This window comes from Aquarana catesbeiana, linkage group LG02 (assembly GCF_042186555.1).
Source record: "Aquarana catesbeiana isolate 2022-GZ linkage group LG02, ASM4218655v1, whole genome shotgun sequence".
Classification (NCBI taxonomy): domain Eukaryota; kingdom Metazoa; phylum Chordata; class Amphibia; order Anura; family Ranidae; genus Aquarana; species Aquarana catesbeiana.
In genome coordinates this window covers 22,305,068-22,315,256 of record NC_133325.1, presented here as the reverse complement: position 1 = coordinate 22,315,256, position 10,189 = coordinate 22,305,068, and positions in this window count along the sequence as shown.

Below are 10,189 nucleotides of genomic sequence, written 5' to 3'. Positions count from 1 at the left end.
ATATATATATATATATATATAAATATATATGATGGAGGAGGGTGTACAGTATATAGAGTGGGGGGTATGATTTTATATACATGATGGGGGAGGGTGTACAGTATATAGAGTGGGGGGTATGATTTTATATATATGATGGGGGAGGGTGTACAGTATATAGAGTGGGGGTATAATATATATATATATGATGGGGGAGGGTGTACAGTATATAGAGTGGGGGGTATAATATATATATATGATGGGGGAGGGTGTACAGTATATAGAGTGGGGGGTATGATATATATATATATATATATATATATATATATATATATATATATGATGGGGGAGGGTGTACATGTATATTGAGTGGGGGGTATGATATATATATATGATGGGGGAGGGTGTACAGTATATAGAGTGGGGGGTATGATATATATATATATGATGGGGGAGGGTGTACAGTATATAGAGTGGGGGGTATGATATATATGATGGGGGGGGTGTACAGTATATAGAGTGGGGGGTATAATATATATATGATGGGGGAGGGTGTACAGTATATAGAGTGGGGGGTTATATATATATATGATGGGGGAGGGTGTACAGTATATAGAGTGGGGGGTATGATATATATATATATATATATATATATATATATATATATATATGATGGGGGAGGGTGTACACTATATAGCGTGGGGGGTATGATTTTATATATATGACGGGGGAGGGTGTACAGTATATAGAGTGGGGGGTATGATATATATATATGATGGGGGAGGGTGTACAGTATATAGAGTGGGGGGTATGATATATATATATATGATGGGGGAGGGTGTACAGTATATAGAGTGGGGGGTATGATATATATGATGGGGGGGGTGTACAGTATATAGAGTGGGGGGTATGATATATATGATGGGGGAGGGTGTACAGTATATAGAGTGGGGGGTATGATATATATATATGATGGGGGAGGGTGTACAGTATATAGAGTGGGGGGTATGATATATATATATATGATGGGGGAGGGTGTACAGTATATAGAGTGGGGGGTATGATATATATGATGGGGGGGGTGTACAGTATATAGAGTGGGGGGTATGATATATATGATGGGGGAGGGTGTACAGTATATAGAGTGGGGGGTATGATATATATATATGATGGGGGAGGGTGTACAGTATATAGAGTGGGGGGTATGATATATATATGATGGGGGAGGGTGTACAGTATATAGAGTGGGGGGTATGATATATATATGATGGGGGAGGGTGTACAGTATATAGAGTGGGGGGTATGATATATATGATGGGGGGGTGTACACTATATAGAGTGGGGGGTATGATATATATATATATATGATGGGGGAGGGTGTACAGTATATAGAGTGGGGGGTATGATATATATGATGGGGGGGGTGTACAGTATATAGAGTGGGGGGTATGATATATATGATGGGGGAGGGTGTACAGTATATAGAGTGGGGGGTATGATATATATATATGATGGGGGAGGGTGTACAGTATATAGAGTGGGGGTATGATATATATATATGATGGGGAGGGTGTACAGTATATAGAGTGGGGGGTATGATATATATATATGATGGGGGAGGGTGTACAGTATATAGAGTGGGGGTATGATATATATATATGATGGAGGAGGGTGTACAGTATATAGAGTGGGGGGTATGATATATATGATGGGGGAGGGTGTACAGTATATAGAGTGGGGGGGTATGATATATATATGATGGGGGAGGGTGTACAGTATATAGAGTGGGGGGTATGATATATATGATGGGGGGGTGTACAGTATATAGAGTGGGAGGTATGATATATATATGATGGGGGAGGGTGTACAGTATATAGAGTGGGGGGTATGATATATATGGGGGGGTGTACAGTATATAGAGTAGGGGGTATGATATATATGATGGGGGAGGGTGTACAGTATATAGAGTGGGGGGTATGATATATATATATGATGGGGGAGGGTGTACAGTATATAGAGTGGGGGGTATGATATATATATGATGGGGGAGGGTGTACAGTATATAGAGTGGGGGGTATGATATATATGATGGGGGAGGGTGTACAGTATATAGAGTGGGGGGTATGATTTTATATATATATGATGGAGGAGGGTGTACAGTATATAGAGTGGGGGGTATAATATATATATATGATGGGGGAGGGTGTACAGTATATAGAGTGGGGGGTATGATATATATATATATGATGGGGGAGGGTGTACAGTATATAGAGTGGGGGATATATATATATATATATATATATTATGATGGGGGAGGGTGTACAGTATATAGAGTGGGGGGTATAATATATATATATATATATGATGGGGGAGGGTGTACAGTATATAGAGTGGGGGGTATAATATATATATATATATATATATATATATATATATATATATATATGATGGGGGAGGGTGTACAGTATATAGAGTGGGGGGTATGATATATATATATATATATATATATGATGGAGGAGGGTGTACAGTATATAGAGTGGGGGGTATGATTTTATATATATGATGGGGGAGGGTGTACAGTATATAGAGTGGGGGGTATAATATATATATATGATGGGGAGGGTGTACAGTATATAGAGTGGGGGGTATGATTTTATATATATGATGGGGAGGGTGTACAGTATATAGAGTGGGGGTATGATTTATATATATGATGGAGGAGGGTGTACAGTATATAGAGTGGGGGGTATAATATATATATATGATGGGGGAGGGTGTACAGTATATAGAGTGGGGGGTATAATATATATATATGATGGGGGAGGGTGTACAGTATATAGAGTGGGGGGTATGATATATATATATGATGGAGGAGGGTGTACAGTATATAGAGTGGGGGGTATGATATATATGATGGGGGGGTGTACAGTATATAGAGTGGGGGGTATAATATATATATATATATATATATATATATATATATATATATATGATGGGGGAGGGTGTACATGTATATTGAGTGGGGGGTATGATATATATATATGATGGGGGAGGGTGTACAGTATATAGAGTGGGGGGTATGATATATATATGATGGGGGAGGGTGTACAGTATATAGAGTGGGGGGTATGATATATATGATGGGGGGGGGTGTACAGTATATAGAGTGGGGGGTATAATATATATATATGATGGGGGAGGGTGTACAGTATATAGAGTGGGGGGGTATGATATATATATGATGGGGGAGGGTGTACATGTATATTGAGTGGGGGGTATGATATATATATATGATGGGGGAGGGTGTACAGTATATAGAGTGGGGGGTATGATATATATGATGGGGGGGGTGTACAGTATATAGAGTGGGGGGTATAATATATATATGATGGGGGAGGGTGTACAGTATATAGAGTGGGGGGTATAATATATATATGATGGGGGAGGGTGTACAGTATATAGAGTGGGGGGTATAATATATATATGATGGGGGAGGGTGTACACTATATAGCGTGGGGGGTATGATTTTATATATATGATGGGGAGGGTGTACACTATATAGCGTGGGGGGTATGATTTTATATATATGATGGGGAGGGTGTACAGTATATAGAGTGGGGGGTATAATATATATATATATATGACGGGGGAGGGTGTACAGTATATAGAGTGGGGGGTATGATATATATATATGATGGGGGAGGGTGTACAGTATATAGAGTGGGGGGTATGATATATATATATGATGGGGGAGGGTGTACAGTATATAGAGTGGGGGGTATGATATGATGGGGGGGGGGTGTACAGTATATAGAGTGGGGGGTATGATATATATGATGGGGGGGGTGTACAGTATATAGAGTGGGGGTATGATATATATGATGGGGAGGGTGTACAGTATATAGAGTGGGGGTATGATATATATATATATATGATGGGGGAGGGTGTACAGTATATAGAGTGGGGGTATGATATATATGATGTGTTGTATTTGTGTTTTTGTGTTGTGTTTTTGTTTTTTTGTTTTTGTATGTTGTGTCTTTTTGTTATTGTTATTTGTGCTTTTTTGTTTGTATTGTGTTTTGTTGTATTTTTGTATTTTGTTATTTTTGTTGTTGTTTGTTTGTGTTGTTTGTATTGTTTGTTTATTTCTGTTGTTTTGTATTTGTATGTGTTTTTATGTTGTATTTTGTTATGTGTGTTTGTACAGTTTGTTTTTTTGTATTTTTGGTTTGTATTTTGTTTTTATTGTGTTGTGTTTGTTTGTTTGTACTTGTTGTTGTTGTTTGTTATGTTTTTTTGTGTGTTTTTTTTGTTTGTTTGTTTGTTTTTTGTATGTTTTTGCTGTTGTTTGTATTTTTTATTTTTGTATGTGTATGTTGTTGTTGTTTTTCTTGTTTTGTTGTGTATGTGTGTTTTTATGTTGTCTTTGTTTTTTGTATTTGTTTTTGTGTTTGTTTATGTTTTTGTTGTGTTGTTTTTGTAGTTTTTTTTGTAATGTGTTGTATGTTTTGTTGTATGTTTGTATGTATGTGTTTTTTGTTTGTGTTTGTTGTGTTTGTTTGTTTGTTTATTTTTTGTGTATGTGTTTTTTGTATTGTAATGTTGTTTTGTGTATGTTTGTTGTACTTTTGTTTTGTTTGTTTTTTGTTGTATTTTGTATTTTGTTTTTTGTTTTTGTATGTTGTTTTGTGTTGTGCTTTGTTTTTTGTTGTTTTTTTTATGTATGTTTTCTTGTATTGTTCTTTGTTGTTTTGTGTTTGTTGTTGTATGTTGTTTTTTTTGTACTGTTTTTTGTGTTGTTTTGTATGTTGTTTGTGTGATTTGTTTGTGTGTTCTTTGTTATTGTTTTTATTGGTGTAGTTGTGTGTTTGTTGTGTATGTTTTTGTATTGTGTATGTATGTGTGTTGTAGTATGTTGTACTGTATTTTTTTTGTTGTATGTTGTTTTGTATTTGTTTTTGTACTTTTGTTTTTTGCTGTGTGTGTGTGTACAGTATATAGAGTGGGGGGTATGATATATATATATGATGGGGGAGGGTGTACAGTATATAGAGTGGGAGTATGATATATATATATATGATGGGGGAGGGTGTACAGTATATAGAGTGGGGGGTATGATATATATATATGATGGGGGGGGTGTACAGTATATAGAGTGGGGGTATGATATATATATATGATGGGGGAGGGTGTACAGTATATAGAGTGGGGGGTATGATATATATATATGATGGGGGAGGGTGTACAGTATATAGAGTGGGGGGTATGATATATATATGATGGGGGAGGGTGTACAGTATATAGAGTGGGGGTATGATATATATGATGGGGGGGTGTACACTATATAGAGTGGGGGGTATGATATATATATATATGATGGGGGAGGGTGTACAGTATATAGAGTGGGGGGTATGATATATATATATGATGGGGGAGGGTGTACAGTATATAGAGTGGGGGGTATGATATATATATATGATGGGGGAGGGTGTACAGTATATAGAGTGGGGGGGTATGATATATATATGATGGGGAGGGTGTACAGTATATAGAGTGGGGGGTATGATATATATGATGGGGGGGTGTACACTATATAGAGTGGGGGGTATGATATATATGATGGGGGGGTGTACACTATATAGAGTGGGGGGTATGATATATATGATGGGGGAGGGTGTACAGTATATAGAGTGGGGGGTATGATATATATGATGGGGGGGTGTACAGTATATAGAGTGGGGGGTATGATATATATGATGGGGGAGGGTGTACAGTATATAGAGTGGGGGGTATGATATATATATATATATATGATGGGGGAGGGTGTACAGTATATAGAGTGGGGGTATGATATATATATATGATGGGGGAGGGTGTACAGTATATAGAGTGGGGGGTATGATATATATATATGATGGGGGAGGGTGTACAGTATATAGAGTGGGGGATATGATGGTATATAGAATATATGATATGATGGGGGGTGTTCTGTACAGTCTATGTATGGAGTATATGATCAGACTATATATACATATATATATACTCTCGGGTCTCCTATACACATTCCCGGTCCGCTCTCACCTCTCCTTCCCCGGGCTCAGCTCCTCTTCCTCCGGCCTCTCCTCCTCTGACAGGCCGCCTCTCTCTCCACACTCCTACTTCCGGTACATCGTACAAACCACACCCACTTCCGCTGCATGCTCCTGCCTCTCCTCTGAGACCATCAGCACCGCCCATTACTTCACTATCCCCGCCCCATTACCCTTGTTTGTCAAACACGAGTGTGTCCTACTAATCTCTTCTCCCGGAAACTGAGAACTAAACAAATGGTTCCTAGACGGACCTGGTGTTGTGACCCAATATACATTTTATACAGACAGTTCCTCTTGGCATCCCATGAAATATAAGGTATCCTCTGCTACTACTGCGCATGTGCAGATTTCAGACAAGACAAACGGAGCGCAGAGCTACTGCAGACGAACACAGTGAGACACCCCTCTCCATCTGGATGTCACGGGGGGGGGCACAGTCTGGGTGTCACGGGGGGGGCACAGTCTGGGGGGCACAGTCTGGGTGTCAGGGGGTGGGAACAGTCTGGGTGTCACAGGGGGGGCACAGTCTGGGTGTCAGGGGGTGGGAACAGTCTGGGTGTCACAGGGGGGGCGCAGTCTGAGTGTCACGGGGGGGGGGGCACAGTCTGGGTGTCACGGGGGGGCACAGTCTGGGTGTCAGGGGGTGGGAACAATCTGGGTGTCACAGGGGGGGCGCAGTCTGGGTGTCACGGGGGGGGGCACAGTCTGGGTGTCACAGTCTGGGTGTCACGGGGGGGCCACAGTCTGGGTGTCACGGGGGGGCACAATCTGGGTGTTACGGGGGGGGCACAGTCTGGGTGTCACAGTCTGGGTGTCACGGGGGGGGCACAGTCTGGGTGTCACGGGGGGGCACAGTCTGGGTGTCAGGGGGTGGGAACAATCTGGGTGTCACAGGGGGGGCGCAGTCTGGGTGTCACGGGGGGGGGGGGCACAGTCTGGGTGTCACGGGGGGGCCACAGTCTGGGTGTCACGGGGGGGCCACAGTCTGGGTGTCACGGGGGGGCCACAGTCTGGGTGTCACGGGGGGGGCACAGTCTGGGTGTCACAGTCTGGGTGTCACGGGGGGGGGCACAATCTGGGTTTCACGGGGGGGGGGCACAGTCTGGGTGTCACGGGGGGGGGGCACAGTCTGGGTGTCACGGGGGGCACAGTCTGGGTGTCACGGGGGGGGGGCACAGTCTGGGTGTCATGGGGGGGGCACAGTCTGGGTGTCACGAGGTGGGCACAGTCTGGGTGTCACGGGGGGGGCACAGTCTGGGTGTCACGGGGGGGGCACAGTCTGGGTGTCACGGGGGGGCACAGTCTGGGTGTCACGGGGTGGGCACAGTCTGGGTGTCACGGGGGGGGCACAGTCTGGGTGTCACGAGGGGGGCACAGTCTGGGTGTCACGAGGGGGGCACAGTCTGGGTGTCACGAGGGGGGCACAGTCTGGGTGTCACGAGGGGGGCACAGTCTGGGTGTCACGGGGTGGGCACAGTCTGGGTGTCACGGGGGGGGCACAGTCTGGGTGTCACGAGGGGGGCACAGTCTGGGTGTCACGAGGGGGGCACAGTCTGGGTGTCACGAGGGGGGCACAGTCTGGGTGTCACGAGGGGGGCACAGTCTGGGTGTCACGAGGGGGGCACAGTCTGGGTGTCACGAGGGGGGCACAGTCTGGGTGTCACGGGGGGGGCACAGTCTGGGTGTCACGGGGGGGGCACAGACGAGATGTATTTTCACAACCTGCATTATTAGAGGGGGGTATACACAATTTCACAGTCTCCATTATTAATATTGTGGGAGGACTTCTCTCCTACATGTAAAAATCATAATTTTTGTGCTAGAAAATTACCCAGAACTAGGGCTGGGAGATTTTCTTAAAAAAAAAAAAATCTGGGATTTTCTTAAAAAAAAAACTCGATTCACGATTCAAATCGAGTTTTTTTTTTTTTTTTTAATTTGGACACCGTGCCAGTCGTGAGGAGCTGCGGGCAGGAGTTTTTAGGCGAGGCCGCGGCTTCGGCCTAGTCCGTGGCGACCTCTTAAATCGATTCAAGATTTAAATCGATTTTTTTTCCCCAGCCCTACTCAGAACCCCCAAACATTATATATGTTTTTTTTAGCAGACACCCTAGGGAATAAAATGGCGCTCATTGCAACTTTTTATCTCGCACGGTATTTGCGCAATAATTTTTCAAACGCCTTTTTTTACAGAGGAGGTCTAGGGCTAGAATTAATGCTCTCGCTCTAACGCACGCGGCGATACCTCACATGTGTGGTTTGAACGGCGTTTACATATGTGGGCGGGACTTGCGTGTGCGTTCGCTTCTGAGCGCAAGCTACCGGGGAATTTTACTTAATTTTTTTTTATTTTTACATTTTTTATTTTTTTGATCACTTTTATTCCTATTACAAGGAATGTAAACATCCCTTGTAATAGGAATCTATTGTGACAGGTCCTCTTTATGGAGAGATGTGGGATCAATAAGAGCCCACATCTCTCCTCCAGGCTGGAAAGCATGAGATCGAGAAAAAAAAAAAATCACCGATCTCATGCTGACAGCCGCAATCGCGGCTTTGTTGACATCCGGGAACGTCATAACGCCACTCCCGGGCCTCCGACGGTCATAGAGATGAATCTCTATCGTCGTCATCCGGCACTGGCCGATTCTTTCTCCGGGGCCCCGATGGCACAGAAGAGCCCAGAGAAGCACCGGATGGGGGCGTCCCCTCCTGTCGCCTATAAGAACGATCAAGCGGTGGAACTGCTGCTATGATTTGTTCTTATCGTGCACAGAATCGCCAGCTCGAAAGAATGGTGTCTGAATGATGCCTGTAGCTACACCCATCATTCAGATATCCCTGCACAAAGTAGAGGAAGTCATTTTACTATGGCTGGGTATTGAAGTGGTTTTAAATTAAACTATTTTTTAAAAGCTGTGTGTGTTATTTGTTTATCTCTGTGTTAGTGATCATTTCCCTTTCATTGTTGTGTACATGGACCCTTATTCAGCGTACATCAATGTACAATGTAACTAATGGAGGCAATATTCTATGTCTAGAGATCAGGGCTGGTGCAAGGATTTTTGACACCCTAGGCCAGTGATGGCGAACCTTGGCACCCCAGATGTTTTGGAACTACATTTCCCATGACGCTCATGCACTCTGTAGTGTAGTTGAGCATCATGGGAAATGTTGTTCCAAAACATCTGGGGTGCCAAGGTTCGCCATCACTGCCCTAGGCGAAACCTAATTTTGCTGCCTCCCCCCCTGCCCCCACCCCTGACTCCACCCCATTTGCCCTGCCAATGTATACCCCACCTTTTTAATGAAGCGCCCATCAAATGCAGCCTCACCAGCGTCCATCAGTGCAGCCTCACCAGCGTCCATCAGTGCAGCCTCACCAGCGCCCATCCAATGCAGCCTCACATGCAGCCTCACCAGCATCCATCAATGCAGCCTCACCAGCGTCCATGAATGCAGCCTCACCAGCGTCCATCAAATGCAGCCTCACCAGCGTCCATCAAATGCAGCCACACCAGCGTCCATCAAATGCAGCCTCACCAGCGCCCATCCAATGCAGCCTCACCAGCGCCCATCCAATGCAGCCTCACCAGCGCCCATCCAATGCAGCCTCACCAGCGCCCATCCAATGCAGCCTCACATGCAGCCTCACCAGCATCCATCAATGCAGCCTCACCAGCGTCCATGAATGCAGCCTCACCAGCGTCCATCAAATGCAGCCTCACCAGCGCCCATCAATGCAGCCTCACCAGCGCCCATCAATGCAGCCTCACCAGCGCCCATCAATGCAGCCTCACCAGCGCCCATCAAATGCAGCCTCACCAGCATCCATCAATGCAGCCTTACCAGCGCCCATCAAATGCAGCCTCACCAGCACCCATCAAATGCAGCCTCACCAGTGCCCATCAATGCAGCCTCACCAGCATCCATCAATGCAGCCTCACCAGCGTCCATCAATGCAGCCTCACCAGCGTCCATCAATGCAGCCTCACCAGCGTCCATCAATGCAGCCCCACCAGCACCCATCAATGCAGCCCGACCAGCGCCCATCAATGCAGCCTCACCAGCGCCCATCAATGCAGCCTCACCAGCGCCCATCAATGCAGCCTCAC